The following is a 20,797-nucleotide window of genomic DNA, read 5'->3' as shown; positions in this document are numbered from 1 at the left end:
TGATGGGTTATATTTTTGTATTTTGTATTATTTTGTATTTTTTTTTCATCTGGCAGCTTGCACAGACAACATACTTCTAAAATAATTTGTAAATAGCAGTGCATTTCATTGCGCTCAATGAACTTTTAATTCAAGGACAGTGATGGTTAAACGAAAGTATATTGACTTAAGAGAGATATTAGTCATGAAAAGGGGTTATAAATATTTTAAAATATTTTATATTCCAACTAATATTTATAATTTAAAAAAAGTGCATTTTTTAACGACTTTATATTAACTTTAGAGACATATTAGTCATGAAATTTGGATATTTAAATCCTAAAATTACAATTGGCGCCTAACGTGGGACCTTAACCACTGTGCCCGCCTAACGGAACTAGCAACTAACAACTAAGCACCGCAACAAGCGGCCAATCTTCCTTAGCTGCCCCCTCGTCCCCTTTAAGGATTTTCTTCTTTATTCTTCTCTCTCTTTCTATCTCTATCGCTTTGTATATGTGTGTGTGTATGTATTTAGGGAGTACTATAATTCAGCGTTTGCTTTTAATGGCTTTTTGGGTGGGTTGGGGAGGGTGGGTGGTGTTTGGAAAAATGAAAAGAATATTTTATAGTTGAAAATACGATGGCGTCTTAGAAATCTAAACATTAAACTTGCCGAAAACTTTGTGCCAACCACCGTAAATGCCGAATGCCGCCGAATGCTGGGCCAACCCTCCTCCAACCAACCTGCCCGGGCACACAAACCCCCCCCATACCATCGCCCACCTCTAGTCGCGACCAAAGCCGCGTCAAAGCCAAGGGCGGGAGGGCGGTAGGGGGGTAGGAAGGTGGTTGGGTTGGGTTCGAGTTTTGGGTTTTTTGGGTTTGGGTTTCGAAGGCAGTTTGGTTTTTTAGCTGCGTGAAACTTACAGCAACAGCATCTGCGACTATTTCGCTGCCGACGGCGGCCCACATCCCCCTCCCCCCTTTCTTCCTTCCTTCCACCACCTTGCTTACACCGATGCCGCATTTTACATAAATCTTCTTTTCAAAAAAAAAAAAAAGGAGAAAAGGAAAAAAATAAAGAATGAGGAAGAGAGAGCGCGAAGAAAAAATAAATAAACACTAATGCCAAGGCAAAGGCAAAAAAAAAAAAAAAAGGAAATAAAACGAACTAGAAAATTTAGTATCTACACACACACACACACACGGATACAAATACAAAAGTACGCACACACACACACACACACCGATGAGCGGCGAAAAAGAGAAAAATTTTTTATTACAGCGAGAAAACTTAATGGCTGCTAAGGTTGCGGAATGGCATGGTGGGTGGGGGTCTGGTATGGGAGGGGAGGGGGGTATGGCGGGTTGAGCGGTAGCCGGAAAGTTCCAAGACGCTCACGAAGCTACGAAACGATGCTACAACGACGACGATGAGGAGCAAGGACGAAGGACGCAAGGATAGGGACGCTATTCTGGAAGCTGAAAAGCAGTTGACGAACAGTTGCGTGGGCACAAGGGTTCCCAAAAAATTATAGAGGTAGGAGAGGGGGGGCAAGAGGGTAGCTTCAGATTTCGGCAACATTCAGTACCCCCAGTACCCCAAACCCCACACCCCCATCTCACTCCCCCCAAAACATTCAAATGAAATGGAACATATTTCTTTTAATTTCGAAAGGATAGGGTTCGATGTTGTGTCTCTTCGTCTGACCCAGATATATCCATGGAAACTAAGAAGAAGAGCCGGGTATAGTCTCAAAGAGGGGGTAGTCTCATCTAAAGTTTCATTGTAGAGCACTAAAATTAAAAGGGGTCTACCCCCCAAAGAGTCCCCCTATCCTTAAATGAAATATCCTGCTCATTGATTTGGCCTTCCATCTGCGTTTGACGAAAAAGTGGGTGAGGGGGATGGTCTGGAGAAAGCTCTCTAAAATTGTAGTTCCTCCTCACACCACCTCCCTCCCCCCCCCCCCTCTCTCTTCTTAACATTACAATCGCGAAACTCATTCAAGGATAGCAGCTGCGTCGCAGCGCAGTTTTCTTCAAAAAAAAAAAAAAAAAAACGAAAAATTTTTCTATATCGATACTTTTTATTTATTTCGCTTTTTTGTTTCTGGGTAGCCCCCCCTTAGCCCCTTAGCCCCCTTCCCCGGATCACCACCCGCCCGCTACTCTGTGTAGTTGTGTGCGTCGACGTCGCTGCTGCTGCTGCCACACTGCTTCGCTGCTTCGGTTGGCGTTGACTTCGACTTCGTCTTTCGACCTTGTTATTGTTGTTGCTGCTTTTTTCAATTTTATTTCTCTATATTTTTTACGATGCTCGAAACTACCCTTAATGATGCTGGCTGGTGGATGCTGACTGCCCCTGTTACAGTACTGTGCCTCATGCCTCATGCCACATACCTTATGCCTCATACCTTATGCCCTGCGGCCCTGTACCTTGCCACGTTTACCTTTCTCGAGGTATAAGTTTTTCTCAGTGAAAAATTGAGAAAAGTGGGAAGAAAATACTCATCGATTTAATAAATATTTTTATTTATTTATTAATTATTATTTATATTTTTTAATATTAAAAAAAAACTATAAAAACTATCTATATCTTCTCTCACTTCCCTTAATCATATTCGTATCTCAATTTTAAAATTTTGAATCGAATTTTGAATCTGGAACTGACAGAAACCATCGATGGGGGGGATAAAAAACTGCCCCTCGAGAAACAAACTCTTCTAATTTTACATTTTATTGTTCCTGGCCGTTTTTATTTTTTCCTTTTTTTCTCTTTTTTTCTTTTATTTTTCTTCTTTTTTTTTTAGGGGTTTATAAAAGGGTTGATTAGGAAGAAGTAGCTGACGTTGGCCCTTTTTCGTTTATAAATCTATATGCTCCGGTAGGTATGAACTGTACTGAGCGGAGCGAGCCAAGGACCAGGACGAAGTGGATTCAATTGTATATTGGCAGCATACTATCCCCGCACCATCCAAAAAGAAAAAAAAAAGGAAATATTTCTACCACCATGTCTGGTCCAGCGTTAACTTTAATGACCTGAGCATGCTTTGATTTTTGTTATTCTGCTTTGTGGTCCCCCCTTTTTTTTTCTTTTTATTATTGCGGCCAATACGAGAGAAATTATTAATGCTCGCATAAAGGATATAAAGGATATAAGAGGCGGACGTCTGGATAGTAAAAGAAATTTTTTTTTGCGGTTTATAGCCCCAGGGATCATCTCCTTGTGATATCTCGTAATGAATCCAATTTGGAGTCTATGGTTTATGAGAGCATAAATGTTGATGGGCAGCATCTTTATGGAGAACATGGTCACACTGTAAGACTAGATGGCTAGACTAAGACTTCTTAAGATCAATGATCTTTAAAAAAAGTAACTAAAAAAGGTCTAGGCTTTAGAAAGCAAGACCACACTGGGAGGTCTTTTGTTTTACTTTCTCATCTGGTCACTCTTTTCTCCCTTTAATGATCTTCAAAATGTTTAAAAAAAGTAACTAAAAAACGTCTTAGTTTTAGAAAGCAAGGCCACACTGGGAGGTCTTCGGTTTCACTCTCTCATCTGGTCACACTTTTTCTTCCCCCAGCGATCGATGATCCCAGACTATTTAATTTCCCTAACGGCCCCGTCTGCTATTTAATTTATTTTATTTAATTTTATTTTTCCTTTTTTTCTTTTTGTTCAACCTCAACATCATGCCCCCCTCCTTCCCTCCATCCCTGCTGTCTAAGTTACACAAAAATCCTTTTACCTTTGTCGCGGCATTTCGGAGCTGTCGCAATCCGCGACTCTGGGTTGGACTAACTAAGTAAACGCGGCCCACGCAAAATGCGTTAAAAAAATTAACAAAAAAAAAAAATACCAAAAAAAAAAGTAGAGTAAGTGAGTGAAGAAGGTAAAACAAAATACAAATACTACCTTAAAAAAATTATAAAAAAAAACAAAAGAGAAAAATGCTTGGAAAATAAGAGAAAAACCCCAAAAAAAAAAAAATAAGAAAAATTGAAAAAAAATGTGGCTGAAATAGTAAAAGAGAAGCAACAAAATGGCAGAAAAAGTTTTTTCGGCTTAGTTGAGCAGGACGACTGGTACAAAGAGGGGGGCTATGAGGAGGGGCTATAGGGGGGGTATACCAACTGGGACTGCCTCTAAAGTTGGTGGCAAAGTTAAAATAAACGGCAACTTGGCATTAGAGACACACACACACACACACATACACTTATACACCCACACACATATACAGATGAATGTTAGGCAGCCGCCATATTAATGGCAATTGGGTGGCAAGCATTCTTTCTCTTTCTAGTGTATGTGTGTGTGTGTGTGCGTGTTGGTACATGAATATAAAACTTTATTTTTATTTATTCCCTTTTCCTAGAGGGGAGGAGGGGGTGGAGGACGGGGGGGAGGCATGCCTGCCTGCCTTCCTTGCCGCACCGCGCACATAAAGCAAAATTTATTAGAAAACATTTCATTCTCATTCGGATTGGCGGTCTCGCTCTCGCACAAAGGATCCTTCCTTCCTTCCAGACCAGACCAGACCCAGGCCGAGACCGAGGCCGAGGCATCCTTCCTTCCTTTCTCCTCCTCCTTTCTGTTGCTCCTCTTTAGCTACTTCATCTTCTACTTTGCTTTTTGCATGTTTATTCGCAATTGTTGTTGTAATTGTTTTCATTGTTACAGTGCCCCCTTCTCGCGGCGGCTCCTCTGCTCCCCTCCTCGTCTCCAAGAAAAAAAAAAAACCGAAACAGGGGAGCCGAAAAAGGGGGGTTATATAGGGGGGGGTGGTAGGGGAAAAAGGCCAAAACAAAACAAAACAGAGAACCGAGAGAAGCGCGGCTACAAAAATGTGTGGCAACATCTTTAACGTGGCTACAATGGCGTCGGCATAGAATTATTGCTCCTGTGCCGCCCCCAGCCCACCGCCACCTCCCCCGCTTCGGCAGCTTCTTGCTGCCCTCTGACACCCTTTGCCCCATGCCACACCCCCTTTCCCCCTTGTCGGCTTCTAACCCCTCTTGATGGGTCTGGTGTCTATGTTTGGAGACATGGTTGTAGTTGCGGATAATGGGGGTTACTTGGTTAATTAGTTACTTGTTGTTTTTTAGTATTTTTATAGTATTATTTTGGTATTACTTGTAGTATTTTTTCAAAATTAAATAATAGATTTTCAAAAAAACGTATTTTCTAAGGTCTTCTTAAAAGGACTTAGAAGCTTTGTAGAACCTTTTATATTTGCTACTTATATATCTAACTAAAAGGCATTTAAAAGGGTATTTTTTTAACATTACTTGTAGTATTTTTTCAAAATAAAATACTAGTTTTTCAAAGTAATGTCTTTTTTCTAAGATTTTTTAATGCTTTAGGCCTAAAAAGTTTTTCAAAGAAAGAATTCAAGTTGGGCAACTTGGCTTATTAGTTACTTCTAATGGTATTCTTAAAATATTAATTGTAGTATTTTTTCAAAATAAAATACTAGTTCTTAAAAACGGTATTTTGAAACACTTCTTTTCTATAAGGACTTTGAAGCTTTTTAGAACCTTATCTAGTTGGGTTAGTTAGATACTAGCTAAATTAGTACCTAATTATTTAAAAGGGTTTTATTGTAATAGTACTTTTAGTATTTTTTCAAAATAAAATACTGCCTTATCAAAATAAGGTCTTTCTTCAACTCTTCAACTTTTTTTCATATCAAACTTTTCTAGAAACTCTATTCATTCCAGACCTCTTAAACTTTCAGATTAGTACAAGTACTAACTTAGTACTATCCTAGTAGTAATTACTATTAAGCTACCCCCCCTTTAGCTACGCCTCTGGCTCTAAAAACTCTGGGATTCCATTGATGCCGAGAATCTGATTCAGTATCAGATTCAGCTGCTGCCTTGCCAGGGTCCTTTGGATGTCCTGGTATTGTATTGTAGGCGTAGGCAGCATCAGCATCAGTAGGAAGAAGAGGAGCAAAAAAGGAGGATGTCTGTAGGATGGGGGGAGGCGTGGCAGGCTCCAACCAACTAAACCCCAGATGGCGCACTACACAAAGTTATGATATAATTTGGATTTCTTTTCGCTAAATTGCTTGTACCAACAATAAATATGTATTTATGTTGGCTGTTACCACCATGGGCACCACCAGAATGGGCGCAGGACCTCCATAGCTGCCAGGGTCTATGGTGGAGTGGAGTGGAGTGGAGTCCTTCCTTCCTCCCTCCCACCCACCTCCCTTTATAGCTCGCTCTATATTTATACGAGGAATGCCTTTCAGTTAACATTTTTAATAATAGATTAGGAGGGGAGTCCTGGCCAAAAAACAGAACCTGAAGGATTCCTAATAACGGGATTGAGAGCGACAGAGAGAGAGAACTAGAGAGAGAGGGATAGAGATTCGCGATTTTGTGGCCTGTTGTGTTGTTGTTGTTGTTGTCATCCGCGAAAGAAATAAAAATATAATATTTACATACGAAGTATAAAGGAAGGCAACTAACCACCACCACCCACCTAAAAATATATATATATATATATATATATGTTTGGAAAAAAAAGAAAGAAAAAGGACCAAGTCCTGGCAGAGACAGCGGCAGAGACCGCGACGTTGGCTGATTTACATTTTTAATTGTAATGTCCAAAAGGGATAACCAAAAAAAAAATATATATATAAATATATATAGATATATATATATAAACTAGCTTAGATGGTGACAGGCTTTTAAGGATTTCAAGGATACTGCTGAAAAAAAAGGACTCTTGATAGGAGTAGTAGTAGAAATTAGTCACCGCTGCCTGGCTGCCTGGCAACACTCGAGATTAAAAATTAGGCAAAAAGGGTAGTTTAGCTACAGGATATACAGGACTCACACACACACATACACTAACAACAAACCGTTATGTACTGTGTAATGAAATGAACACACTTCTTACCCCCATGAGAGAGAGGGTAGCGAAGGGTAAGGGGAGTGAAGTGAAATGTATTATAAAATGTGAGTAGTGTATGCTAATGGGAAACGCGAACGTTTTGGCGCTCAACCTCCCCCCTCCCCCAACCCTTAAGCCACACACACACAACCCCCCTCTTACTAAGTACAACTTTCCATCAAGTAAGAAAGAGGGGGGCACGGGGCATGAGGCATGGGGCATGTGGCAAGTAAAAATGGAAAATTTGTTTCTACTTTTTCTGCGTGAGGCACACACACACACACACATACACCCCCCACATTGTGTCTAATATATGCAAGTATATGTGTGTAGCACCCCCCCTTTTTTTGGTTGCCTCATCTTATGCCACACGTCGTTTGCAATTTTTCATTTTAATTTTCATTAGCGTTTTTCTCCTTTTTCCTGCGTGAGTATGTGTGTGTGTGTGTGTGTGTGTCTTCGATAGCTGTCTTTTCTTTTTTCGTTGCAAAGTTACCACCCCCCCTAATCCTCCCTCTTTTGCCACTGTAATGTGTGGCAAAAGAAGCGCGTACAAGAAGCAAGTCCTATACTCCAAAAAAAAAAAAAAAGAAAGGAGAAAGCTTGGTTCTGCTTCTTCCTCAGGAGAGGGGTGATGGTGGGGTGGTTGGGTGGCTGGGTTGGAGTCTTCAGCTTTCTAAAATTCCGCACATGTACTTTGAAATTATGTAATGAGCGTATAAAATGTAAAAATGTTTTGCTGCGCCGCTTAAGTAGTGAGCAGAGACTCCCAAGGATGGAGTGATGGAGGTTATAAAGGGGGGTATACATATATATATATATGTGTGTAGTAGTAGTAGGGGGGAGTACTGCTATGGAAGGGCAAATCAAAGCAGCGACAGCGACAGGCAGCACCAGAGAACCAACGAAACTTTGCGCTCGCGTAATTTTTCAATTTGGCAGCGGAAATTGCCTAGGGAGGTGACGCTCACACACACTAACACACACATATACACCTACACTTATGCATATTCATATATGTATGTGTATTAGTATGTGTGTGTGTGTGTACCTTAACCCACATGCTGCTGCTGTTGACGCTGACGAAGCTTTGCCGCCGAGCTCTCATGTGGCAGCTTTACCGCACAGCACCCAGTACCCCCACGCCCCAACCCCAAACCCCAACCCCCCACCCCCACCGCAGCTGATGCTTTTTCTAATAATTAATTTAAAACTTTTTCTTTCAAAAAACTGAAGAACAAGAGTGTACCCCCTTTGGAAAGGCAAGCAGGACACCTAAAAAAATAGAGTACTTGCCTACAAAATATATAGAATTAAAAATTAAATATAGAAAATATAAAAAAAATATTTTTAAAAAATCTTACATTTATAAATATTGTTTAAATATTTTTTTAAAATTTAAAACCTAATAAGAACACCCCCTTTCTTCGCCAACAGTGCCTTGGCAACTTTGTGGAACATTTTTTGGAGGCGCCACTAATTAACATAAGAGTTAAAAGGCAGTCTTGCAACACTCTCTCTCAAAAAAGCCAGAAAAGGATAGAAAATAAAAGGGCGGAGCTTTCCTTCAAAAAAACAAAAAAAAAATAGAAAGAAATGGCAACCATTTTGTGGCAACATATCCCACACACACCACACACACATGCACTAATTGGCCCACCTACCCCCGATGTTGGAAAAAAGAAGAAAATGATTATATTTTCCAATGCTTTCACCACTAAATCAAGACCTCATGTCTACCATACATGGTACTTGAACCCTGACCCCTTGAGTGACATGCCATAGGCCAGAAGTCAACACGCATCAACCGTGACCTCCAGGGGCGGCCCTCGAACCCAAAACGCTTTTTATCCCAAAAGTGAGCATTTCGAAAGCGACAAAATAATCGGCATTTTATAAGCTATTATACAATGCTCTTGGGCAGCTATGTATGACCCCTGACCTCAGAGCTCAGACCTCATAATAATAATATCCTGTCCCGTTTCCTGAAAAATGCAAATCACAGATAGAGTTAGAGAGTAAGAGAGAGAGAGAGGAAGGGAGATGTAAATGAGCTCTAACCCTTGGCCTAACCCGGTGACCTCACCACACACACACACACACCCAACCCCCTGGCCAAAACCGGAATTCCCTCCCCACACATGTGGCAAATCTTTGCCTAAAACACTTAGCCAGAGACATGCCCCAGACGTAGATGGGGTCATAGGGGTTAGAGGGCATATGGCTTAAGGTTTATAAGGGTTGGGGGGGTTGTCCTGTCCTGTTTACTGCTAACTGGTTGGGACACCAAAAAAAAAAAAAAAAACCCGTCCAACTTGACGCTCGAGAGTAAGTGATATCTCTCGACTGGTTCACTGGTTGTCCTGTCCCGTCCTGTCATGTCCTTGCCACAAAAAAAAAAAGGGTTCTCTGGTTAGAGGTCAAGGGGGTGGCAAAGCTCACACATGACGGGGTACGGGATCCTCTAACTGAATCGGATTCAGTTTCAGATTTCAGATTTCGACTTTAGACCACTTTTTTTTTCCATCTCTATTTCCATTTATTTTCACTTACTTTGTTTTGTTTTGTTTGCTTGTCAACAATGTCCTTTTCCGTTTCGAATCCTTCACACAGGACTCGTGTTCTTTCTCATGTGTGTGTATGTTTGTTGTGTCTCGTCTGTGGCCATTCGGGGTAGAAAATGATGAAAATTTCCATATTATCGAAGTTCAACAAGAGGGCGGGGACAGACAGGACTGCCGGGACATGAAGGACTGCCAGGACCAGTCAGGACATTCAGGACCATTCAGGACATTCAGAACCATTCAGACAGTGTGTGTGATAATTTGTTGATTTGGGCTGGAGCTACTTGTTGCATATCACCCTAAGGGGCTGGGGATGTCGAGTCACGGTCGCCATGCCGGACTTCAAGGGCATGCCACAAGACGTTTTTGTGTGTGTCTGCCTGTGGTGGTCGAATATCCTTGCTCCCTGACTGTCTGTCTTTCTGTCTGTCTGTGTCTGTGTGTGTGTGAGAGTGTGTTAATGTATTCATTGGAGTCCGGACTCTCCGGATGCCGGATGCCGGATGCCTGATGCCGGAAGTAGTAGTCAGCAAGCCATAAAAACTTAAGGAACAGGGAGGATATGTGTGTGTTTGTGTGTTTCGGGCATATGCTCTTGACTGGTTGACACACACACATATGAAAGTCAAGGATACACACACACACACACACACACACAGAAAGACAGCAACAGGACTCGGCTAGCTAGAAGGAAGGAGGTGTTGACTGAGGTTGCCCGACTTTTCCTTTTTCTTTTTTTTTTTTTTGGGTGCCTGGCTGGCAGGACGAAGTGAAAGTGAGTCACATGCCAGGACGACAGTGTCGACAAGGACGACTTTACTTGCCTGGTCAATTGCCATGTGTGTGTGTGGGGGCGTGGAGTGGAGTGTGGGTGTGAAACGACCTTGGCCTTACTTTTGCCTTTGTCGTGTGTGTGTGTTTGTTCGTCCTTTCTTGGTCCTTTTTTTTTTTTTTTTTTGGTTAGCTCCTGTAATTTTATGCGGATTATCACAGCTTCTCACATACACATACATACATATATCCTGGCTGGCTGGGGTGTACAGGTGCTTGTCAGACGACGTCTGCCTTTCAAGATGGCAGCTGTTTTTTTTTTCCAGCAAGGTCAAGTCTCGCCTTTTGCTTCAACTCGGTTGCCAGGCAAGGTCGTTTCTTCAGCCCCCCCTAAAACTGGGGAGGTTCCGGAAGTTAAAAAAGCAGAAAAAAGCCACCAGAGAGCCCAGTCGGCAGCAGCAACAGCACGACACAGAAGGAGGCACTTCAGCAGCCGGCATGGCGGACAGTCTGGATTTTAATTTCAATGATGCTGCTAAGGAGGGGGGATGGAGCAGAAAACACCCAAAAAAAACAACAACCTCCCCCCTAAAGAAACTCCTTCTTTACGGTGGCCACGCAACGTCCTTGAGAAGCAAGAGAAGGAGAAGGTGGTGTGTGTGTGGGTGGGTGGTTGGGTGGTTGGTGGCTTGGCTTTTCTTTCTTTTTTTTGTCTCTAGGTCATGGCACCTGTTGCAATCCATAAACCCATCGCCTTCTAATTAGTTTCCCAACTCAATACCAATGTCAATAATCATTAAGGCCATATATGGATATATGAACTCATGAGTTTGATTTTTTATTGAAAAACTTTGTTTTGTGGTCGAACATGAAAATGCAATAAATCATTGAAGGTAATAATGGCTTTACCCACATTTTGGTCTTAGTGTTAATATTATATATCTCCAACACAGTATTTGCATTTTCCACTCAACAGCTAAACTTTTCACGAAAAGATGGCCAACAAAAAAAATACCAAATGAGAAATGGCAGCATCGGCTTTTCAAACAATAGCAAAAAAAAATAAATAAAAAAAAAACTATTAAAAACTGACTTTCTACCACACATGTCTGTATATCCTTACAGGATACTCACACTCACACTCACATTTACAGTCACTCTGAGATATAACAAAGCAATACAAAGATACGGAATACAGAATACAGTAATACGTAATACGGATACAAATGCAAAAAACGAATAAAAAAAAAAACAAGAAACAATTTATAATTATTTTAATACAAAAGCGCTAAAAACAAAAAGCGACAACAAAAGCGAAAATTGCATTAACAATGCAACTCAGTCCAGGTCCCCCTCCCCCTTCTGCCCCTCCAAAATCCAATAAGTAGACAAAAAAAAATAAAAATGGGAAAAAATTATAACCCAAAACCCCAAACACATGAGAGCATAAAAAACAAAAAAAGAAAAATAATAATAAATAAAGAAGGAGTGCACGAGAAGCGAAAAAAAATACCGCGCCAAATTATATTATAATTATATTTAAAATGCTGCCGACGGGGCCGACAACAGCCACGCCCCCTTCCCGGCTTGTCTCTGTCTCTATGTGTGTGTGTGTGTCCATGCAGCGAAGTAGAAAAAAAATTACTAATAATTTTTGGTGGAAAAAAAAAGTATAGAACATGGCATAGAGTTTCAGAACAAAAAAAAAAGATACAGAATTGTGAGAGGATACTCTACAAATAATACTCTAGGAAATAATAGAAAAGCCTAGGAAATAATACTAGTATATCTGGGGAATTTTTAAGATTCAAATATATAATGCAGAGTAATTTAAATAAAATACTAATGGAAGGTTTAGCTTAAAGGGAAATTAGACTAACGTACAGTAACGGACAGTAGCGGACACATACTTAGATATTTGGGGGAATTTATTAGAATATATAGAGATATATATTTAAGGGTCTAAGTAGAACGGATATTTAGTTTAAAAAGCATTCCTAACCTCAGGAAATTTTATACAAATATATAAATTTTTACTAACGGACAGTGGCGGACAGGCGGACAGATGTAGAAATACTTAGATATTTAGAGCAATTTATTGGACTTTATAGAGATTTATCTTATGAGGTCTAATAGGCAAGGATATTCAGTTTGAAAAGCATTCCAAACTTAAGGAATAATAAATAAAAACTAACGGACAGAGGCGGACAAACGGACAGCTAGTTTCCCCTAAAAATGTGAGATATTTAGGGATCTACATATATCGATCTATTAGCGGACAGTAGCGGACAGTAGCGGACAGACGGACAAGAGAACAGATAGAAAAGCAGACAGCTAGGATAATAGAGAGATACTTATAGACCTTAATTCAGAGGTCTATTTAAGAAAAATTTCTAGTCTAAAAAGTATCTAAAACTTAAGTAATTTTAATTAATTAAGTAATAGTCTTAGTAATTAATTTTGCTATTATTGTTGGTCTAACTAACGGACACGATTTGTTGGACAAATCTCTTATAAAAACCCCAAAATCATAATCCCCTCTATAGCTAACCTACCCCAAATTACTCTCTAGAGCATAAATAGATGAAAATTAAATGAGATTTTGCGCTGAACTATGAGCTATATGAGCTACCAGGCCTGTCTTCTAACTTTTTTAATTTTTTTTTGCATAATACTATGGTAGAGATGTATAAATATATATAGTTACAACAACAATGACATTGACAACAATGGCAAGAAGTAATCGAGGGGGAAGGGAGCACTGGCGGATAACAAGCGAATACATTTTCAAGCGCTTCGGGAACACGTATCACGTATACGCCATGTATGTAACACGGTTGCCGCAGTGCAGCCAAAACAAACGTTTAGACGAATGTGTGTGTGGAGGTCCTGTTTTTTTTTCTTCTTAGGTCCTGGCCAAGTGCCAAAAACTCTGATGCTAACTATAATTTGCACTGTTTGTTTGTTTTTTTTTTAAATATATTTTTTTGTGAGGTCAGTTATGGGCCATGCCAGGCGATTATGGTTTTTTTTAAAGGATATTCTAGGGTATTCTGGCAAATCGAGTCAGTTGTATATTCGTGCCAGTTTGTTGGCTTAATTTCAGGCGTACTATTTATTTTTTTGGTATTTAGACAAAAATTCAATTGCTGCCCTAACTGACTTTGGCATAGACAATATGGATGAATGGCGGATGGGCCGATTTCCACATGAATTTATTACAAATGCAATTTGTTTCATTTCCCTTACAGGCATATCTACCAAACACTAAAAATATTGCGAAAATATGGCCAGAATTTTGAGGAATTTTAAAAGTTACTATAAAGGTAAGTGAAATTTTGTATCTAAAATCTTAGAGAAATCTTAGAGATAAGAAAATGCGCGTATCTAGCCTTTGACCTTTAGAGTTAAAGCTTTATTTCTTTTATCTTTTTTTTTTGGCAAATATTTGATATATATTTTCTAGCAACTGATAAGGTCTAGCCTTGACCTTGCTTTAAAAAAAAAATCTTGAATTTCTGTATCCATAATTCTGGTACTTTTGGGTCTAAAATGCGGGGGGAGAGAAAAAAAAAAACAGAAACGTAAATAAAATAAATATAAACGACAGGGCCAGGATTCAGTTGCTCCAGCTGCTCCTTGTGCGAGTCCTTTTTCGGCGCAACCGTTCAATCAACACCCCATTTGACTAACAACAACAACAACAACAACGCGAAAAAAGGGGGGGTCCCACACACACATATACACACAACACCCACACTCACACAAACACTATTCTAACATTTCGCGGAGCTATAAAAATATTTTTGAACATTTTCTTTCTTTCTCTCACTCTCTCCTCTACCCATCTCTTTCGTTTGGCCCTAAACCCATCTCTTTCTCTCTTTCTCTAAGGCAGTGTCTTTGTAGAAGAAAACTGTTAGAGCTGCGAAAGTTTGGCGTCTGTTTGTCTTCAGAAAGGCAGAGAATTTATTTTCATTTTTTTTTTTTTCATTTTTTTGGGGGCTAGAACCCAACAACGTAATGAGCTGTTAGTGCCATCTTACTCTAACACCAAAAAAAAAAATAAATATATACACATAGCGATACAAAAAAAAATAAAGATGAAGAAGAAGAAGGCAACAAAAAATAATAATAATAATGAAAAGTTTTATGCATAGAAAGAGCAAGGGCAGGCCAGAGAGAAAAAAAAAGAATATAATTTTTTGGGTAAAGAGGAAGGGCAATGTATTTGAAACTAAACTGCAAAAATAGAAGAAACTTGGAGAAGAGGAGCTGCACATTAACCATCATCCTCCTCCGCCACCTAGAACCCACTACCCTCCCTTTTATCTGGGCACCCCTCTCGTGATTTACCCAAAAACTCAACATAAAGAAAGTTGTAACTATGAAAATTTTATAAATTCCGCAGATTTTCTGGCGCTAAGAAATGGAGATGGAGATGATGGTGGGCTAGGAGGGTCTTCGGTTTAGTCCGCGGTTCTATGGTCGTTTGGGGCAACCTGCTGATGAGGAGCAGGGGCCGCAGCCGACTGCCTTTGATAATGTGAGCGTTGGCATTTCAGTTTGCTCTTCTTGCCACTTCTTGGTGCCTCATAGTTGCTAAACTTTTGCACCATGCAGACATGGCAGGGGCCTAGTGGCAAGATAGAGTGGAATGGTAGTTGGAGGCCAGTAGATGGGCCACTCGAGAGGCGTTGCTTTGATGGGATTGCCGCACAAGTCGTAATACTTAGCAACAGAGTAAGTGTTTCACTTTGGTGGCGGGGGAGGAGCGGTGAACAGGACGAATATTGAAGGATATTAGTTTAGTTTTTCGACAAACTAAGAAATTGATTAAAAAAAGCATGCTTTTAATTAGCCTTTGATTTGGTTTCGAAGGCAAATATTGAAGATTGGGGTCTCTAGGAAGAATATTTCGGAACTAAACCGAGAAAGCATTGGGGATATGTGATATCCGGTACTTTCAATAGCCAATCAATGTGAAAGCATGATTTTCTAAAGAAACTCATCTAAAAAGCATGCTTTTTCAAACAAATTTTTCTAAAAAGCATGCTTTTGATTTGGTTTTGAAGAGAAATATTAAAGATTAGAGCCTTTAAGAAGAATATTAGGGCACTAAGCCGAAAAAAGCATGTGTGGTAGACGATATCCGGTACTTAATACACAAAATTATCAAAAAACCATGCTTTTTTTAAAAAAATAGCTCAAAAAGCATGCTTTTTCCAACAAAAATAGTTAAAAAAGCATGCTTCTTCAAAAAATAATTCAAAAAGCATGCTTTTTCCAAGAAATAGCTCAAAAGACTTTGGCTGTTTCAACAAATAGACCGATAAAGCATGCTTTTCCCAAGAAATAGCTCAAAAAGCATGCCTTTTCCAAACAATAGCCCAAAAAAGTATGCTTTTTTCTACATATTTCTCTAGAAAGCATGCTTTTTATTAGCTTCACTTTGAAAAAATAGATAATATTAAAGATTGGGTCCAATAATGAAGTACTTTGGGCTTTTAACTCAGGAAGCATATGTGGTATATGGCAACAAGTACTTCCAATAGCAATATTGCTTAAAAAAGCATGCTTTTTCATTGGTAGGCCCAAGAATAATGGGATATCGTTCTTAAATCCAAAGAGAATACGTGTAAAAGGCATAGATGGTTAGTTCCTTTTCATAAATAGTTTTAAAAGGCATGCTTTTTAGAGAATATTGAAAAATTGGTCCTAAACCTTAAATTAAAAAAAGCATGCTTTTTCTAAGCATTTATAGTGGAAACAAAGCAAATATTGAATGTTAGCTCCAATAATAAAGTTATTTGGTATAAAACCGTTGCTTTCAATAACTAAATTTTTTTAAAAAGCATGCTTTTTATTAATAATGAGCAATTTTAGACACCTAAGTTATAAATTCAAAAAAGCATGCTTTTTGGCAGCTTTTATAGTGCCAATTTTGAATCTTAACACCAATAATAAAGTATTTTGGATAACACCACGGCTTTTCTAGCGAAATTCATTAAAAAAGCATGCTTTTTCTTAGTTTTCTAGAGAAAAACTTGTAAAAATAATTTAAAATTTGCCAAGAATTATTAAATTCAATAGCCAAACCCTAAACAACACAGATCTGCAAAATTTTGCTATAAAATTGGCTCATTTGATTGAAATAAATTGTGAAAATATTTAAAGGCAAATAAAGGGAAGGCCGGAGGAGAAGAAATCCATAAAGGATGAGGCTGAGCCTGATGTTTGGACTGCGGTTGTGTGGCGCGGGCGGAGGAGTAAACAACAAAATTCATTCAAATTCAATGAAAGTTAATAAGGATGTCTGATGGGAGACCCTCCCAGAATCTTGTCTGAGGCTGGTATCCTGGCTGGGAAAAAAAAACTCCGGACCAGCCGATTGAATTATTTAATAAATTAATTGCGCAAATTAAGTTCGAGACCCGACCACGCCCACCACATCCCAATTTACTTTTTGCGGCTGTGATAAAGTAATTAAGAAGTTCCGTTTTCTATCTTAAGGATACAAGTGTATCTCTAGATGCATTTCCCTTAAGAATCGTAATTTAGAAATTGTTGGGGTTGCAAAAATAGAATGGAACTTTCCAGCTAAGTACTTCTTATATTTTACCCTCTTTTCAAATACCAATTTGAAGGATAATAATAATAAAAAAAAAAGAGGAAAAAATAGAAAGAAGCAATCATCGATCGATAATTTTTAATGTAGTCGTATTTCTTTTTAAGCACTTGCTGTTGTACCTTTTTGGCTGCCTGTCGTTTCAAGTTTTTTAGCTCCCCAACCTTTCAATATATACATATATTTATATATATTTTTTTTTTTAGAGAGCCCCAAAGCCCCCAGACCCCAAGTCCTTCATCTAAAACCCTGTTCAACCCATCTCTCTCTCTATACTTTTCGGTTCACTTCAGTTGAAATTTGGCTTCGGGTTTCGGGTTCGGTTTTTCTCTGAGCTTGAGGGTTTTTTTTCTTTTTTTTTTTTTTTTTTAATATTTACCCAATTCATCAAAAAATAAGTAATTATAAACTTTTCAGTTTTTCTTGCGTCTATGCTAGCTCTGTCTCTTTTCCACTCCAACCGATATACGTGTGTATGTGTGTGTGTTTCCCGTTAGGAAAACGCTTTCCCTGCCTTTCCTTTACATTTTCCTTTTCAGTTTTTTTTTTTATTTTTATTTTCAGCTTCGATGATGTCTTCCCCTTGAATCCTTGAGAGGCGGCAGTACGCCTCCAACGCCCCCTCCCCCCCCAACTCCTCCTCCCTTTTTCTTTTCATTTTTCTTATTTTTTTTTCGCTTTTCTTTTTCTGGCGCGCAAAGTAGAAAAAAATTGGAAACAACCCCGAAAAAAAAAGAAAGTTTTTGTTGTATAAGCGAAAAACTAAGCTTCTATTCAAATTCTACGCCATCGAGTGCTTCGTTTTTATTATTCATTCATTCTCCCCCTCCCCCCTCCCCCCCTCCTATCCCCTTTCTCTATATCCTTTTTTTCGTCCTTTTTTCTTTCTGGTTGTTGTTGTTGTATTTTTGGCACAAGCGAATTGAAAGCACAAGGAAAAAGTACAAAAAAAAAAAAAAGATGAAAAATGTAAAGAAAGAGGAAAGTTTCCGATTACCGTGGGGGCGGTAGAGGGTAGTAGGGGGTGTGGCAGGGGGGTGTGAGCATTGTAGGCCCAGCAAAAAGCCAAGCACTAGTCGCTATAACCCCCTTACAGGGCATGGGGGGGTGGGGGGATTGTGTACAAAAGGCAAATGCTGAGGCGGTGGGTAGAGTGTGGGTGGTGGGTGAGTAGAGTGGGTGGGTGGGTGTTTGAGTAGAGTGGGTGGCTGGCAGGAGCGATACACGCGCGTCTTTTGAGCATAAGTAGAATATAAAAATTTTGCGATTATGAATTTGAATAAAAAACGATACGAAGCCAAAAGCAAGTACTACTAGCAAGCTGGCAGTCGTCGAGACGCTGACGCTTCGCAGTCGCGGTCGCAGCCAAAGTCTCAGTCACCGTCTCAGTCGACTTTGCTGTTAACGCTTGACAATGTAGTTGTTGCTTCTGCCGCTCCTTGGTCCTGTATCCTTGGCTGGATTAGAAAGCTGTCAAGGATGGGGCAGATGGGGGAAGGCAGTCATTTTTTTTTTCGCTTCCCCCGAATAGTCGCTGCCTACGCTTTTATTTGTAGTTGTAGTTGTACACTCGAAAAAATCAATATATATTTTTAAGTTTGTCTAACTTTTTTGTACATAATTTCAAAAAAAAACTTTGTTACTAATCTAGTTTTAAGTTATAGTTAAGAATATTTGTAAAATATATTTTAAATATACATATTAATAAATAATATATATTTAATGTAGTTTTAAGTTTAAATTGTATAAAGTATTTAGTTTAAGAACTTCAAAATTGGTTGGATGAAGTTTAATATTTTCGAAAAATTAAGGTATTTATTTATAACGATTTCTTTTAAATATTTATTAAAATTTTTCCTACATTTTTTCTTATTTTTATAGATTTCTGAGCCCAAACAGAGGTCCAGGTTCGAAACGGGAGGAGAGACGACTGTTTTTTATACATTTTTTGATTAACATTTTTGTAAAAAAAAGAAAGTTTTATAATAAAGTATATTTTTATAAAAATAATCCCATTTTTTATAGATTTCTGAGCCAAAACCGAGGTCCCTAGGTCCCTCTATCTTGATTCTTATAGATTTCGGAGTCAAAAAAAGAACCAGGTTCGAAACGGACGAGAGGAAATTCTTTTTTTTTATTTTTTTGCTTAACATTTTTGTAAAAAAAGGAAAGTATTTATAAAAAATTCCCCAAAACTTTTCTGGTTCTTTATTTTTCAAAGATTTTTAAACCAAAACTTAATTTTTAATAAATTTTAAATCAAGTTTTCTTAAAAAAATAAAACTTCCAAGAAAGACTACAATTTTTTTGCAGTATTTTTCAGCTTTAGATTATTATTTTCATTTTTTTTTGGTACATTACATTTTTCACTTGCCCCTCCCGCCACCTACACCTACACCTAGCCCCCTCCCCCCTCTGTCTCAAATCACAAAAGCATCGACGATCTCTGTCGACGCTGCCTTGGCATAATAATAACACAATCAATAATAAGAGGAAGAGCAGGTCCTGGCGAGGAGCAGCACCAGGGGGGTAAGAAAATGTGAAATAGTAGTAAATAGAGGATTGCTGTATTAGAGGCTGGTGCCACCGTTGCCGCCACCGCCACCGCCACCGCGATGTGTGCGCCCTGTTAAGGACAAAGGCGGCAGGACGAAGGATAAGGACGAAGACGAAGACGAGGACACAGACAGCGAAGAGCGACAGGCGACAAGAAGATGGCGGAGTCGACGTTGGCAAATGTTTAAGCTAAGGATTAATATTTTTGTGGATATTCCTTTATATATATATATATATATATATATTTTTTTTTCATTTTTAGAATTTTGTACTTACATGCGAGTCCTTGTTGCTCCTTGTATATGTATGTATGTGTGGGGGGGAGGGGGTATTAAAATGAAGGAGAGACAGTGCAGATGTAGCAGAAATCTTTGTAAGCAGTTTTCACTTCCCCCCCTCCAAAAAAAAAAAACCCCGAAATGATGAATAGAGTTACTCAAATACAAAAAAAGGCAAGAAGGATGTCTCAGGATATGCGTATAAGTATATGTATGTGTGTGTGTGTAGTTCAAACATGTTTAAAATTTCTATAACGTTGTGTGCTGGCTTTGATAAGTGGTGGAATGGTAAAATGGAAATGGGAGTGGTAGTGGGAGTGAGTCCTTTTGGTATTAAGGACGGGTGTCCTGACAGCAATAACTTCTAGTTCGCTTTTTCTTTTCTTCTATTTTTTTTTGTATTTTTTTTTAATATTGTTTGGATTTGACGTTCGCAAAGGGATATATAGACGGCATCCAAGCCAAGCACCACAGTGCTTTTCATTAAAATTTTCCCTAGTCATTTGACAGTATGGTGGGTAGTGGAAGGAAATGATTGATAGCTCCTTCGCCAAGGACCACGACTGTCATTCACGAAAAAAAATCCAAAAAAGGAAGTAGGTCTCTTTGCAGTTTCTAAGATTCTACGCTTTCAACATAAAGTGATAAGCAAACCTGAGAGGCACGAGGTTTTAATTTTAGCATTTGTTTGTATTTTTTTAATATTATTATTTTTTTTAATATTTGTGCCTCGTGCAGGGATCAGTGAACCGCCAGTTATCACCAGCCAGTGAGAGAGAGTGAGAAAGTTCGACTCTGCAACGGGGGTGAGATCCAAAAATTCTAATATTCATTCAACGAGTCATACTACATAGGCTTTCAAAGTCCGGGAGTCATTGCCCTACCGCGGGGCATCTCATCATCGTTATGATCACCTTTTTGGTTCCGATTTTCGATCGGGCTTTCGGCCCCGGGGGTTGTGAATCATTTTGGCCAAGTCAATGCTCCCTCTTGCTGATGCCCCCTCCCCTCTCACTCGCTCTCTAAGCACCCTATGTGCGTGTACCGCCTCCGGAAAGCTTTTTGACCATCAAAAAATTATAAAAAAAAAAAAAATAAACTATATATG

At 39.1% G+C, this 20,797-nt stretch overlaps 1 long non-coding RNA gene across 5 annotated transcripts in view; it reads left to right on the top strand.

Moving 5' to 3' along the window:
- The window catches only part of LOC108121140 (uncharacterized), a 49,679-nt gene extending 30,853 nt beyond the window's left edge, over nucleotides 1-18,826 (top strand). For 2 of the 5 annotated variants that reach the window (XR_011443579.1, XR_011443581.1), the window contains 2 exons: nucleotides 13,479-13,553; nucleotides 18,737-18,807. This is a non-coding gene — a long non-coding RNA (uncharacterized lncRNA). Of the gene's footprint in view, nucleotides 1-13,478; nucleotides 13,554-18,736 lie in introns of all 5 variants that reach the window. The other 3 variants (XR_001773111.3, XR_011443578.1, XR_011443580.1) reach the window with 2 other exon arrangements.
- Nucleotides 18,827-20,797: the final 1,971 nt, after the last annotated feature.

This window comes from Drosophila bipectinata, chromosome XL (assembly GCF_030179905.1).
Source record: "Drosophila bipectinata strain 14024-0381.07 chromosome XL, DbipHiC1v2, whole genome shotgun sequence".
Taxonomy (NCBI): Eukaryota; Metazoa; Arthropoda; class Insecta; order Diptera; family Drosophilidae; genus Drosophila; species Drosophila bipectinata.
Note: the sequence above shows the minus strand (reverse complement) of the source record. Positions and strands in the feature narration are given on the sequence as shown.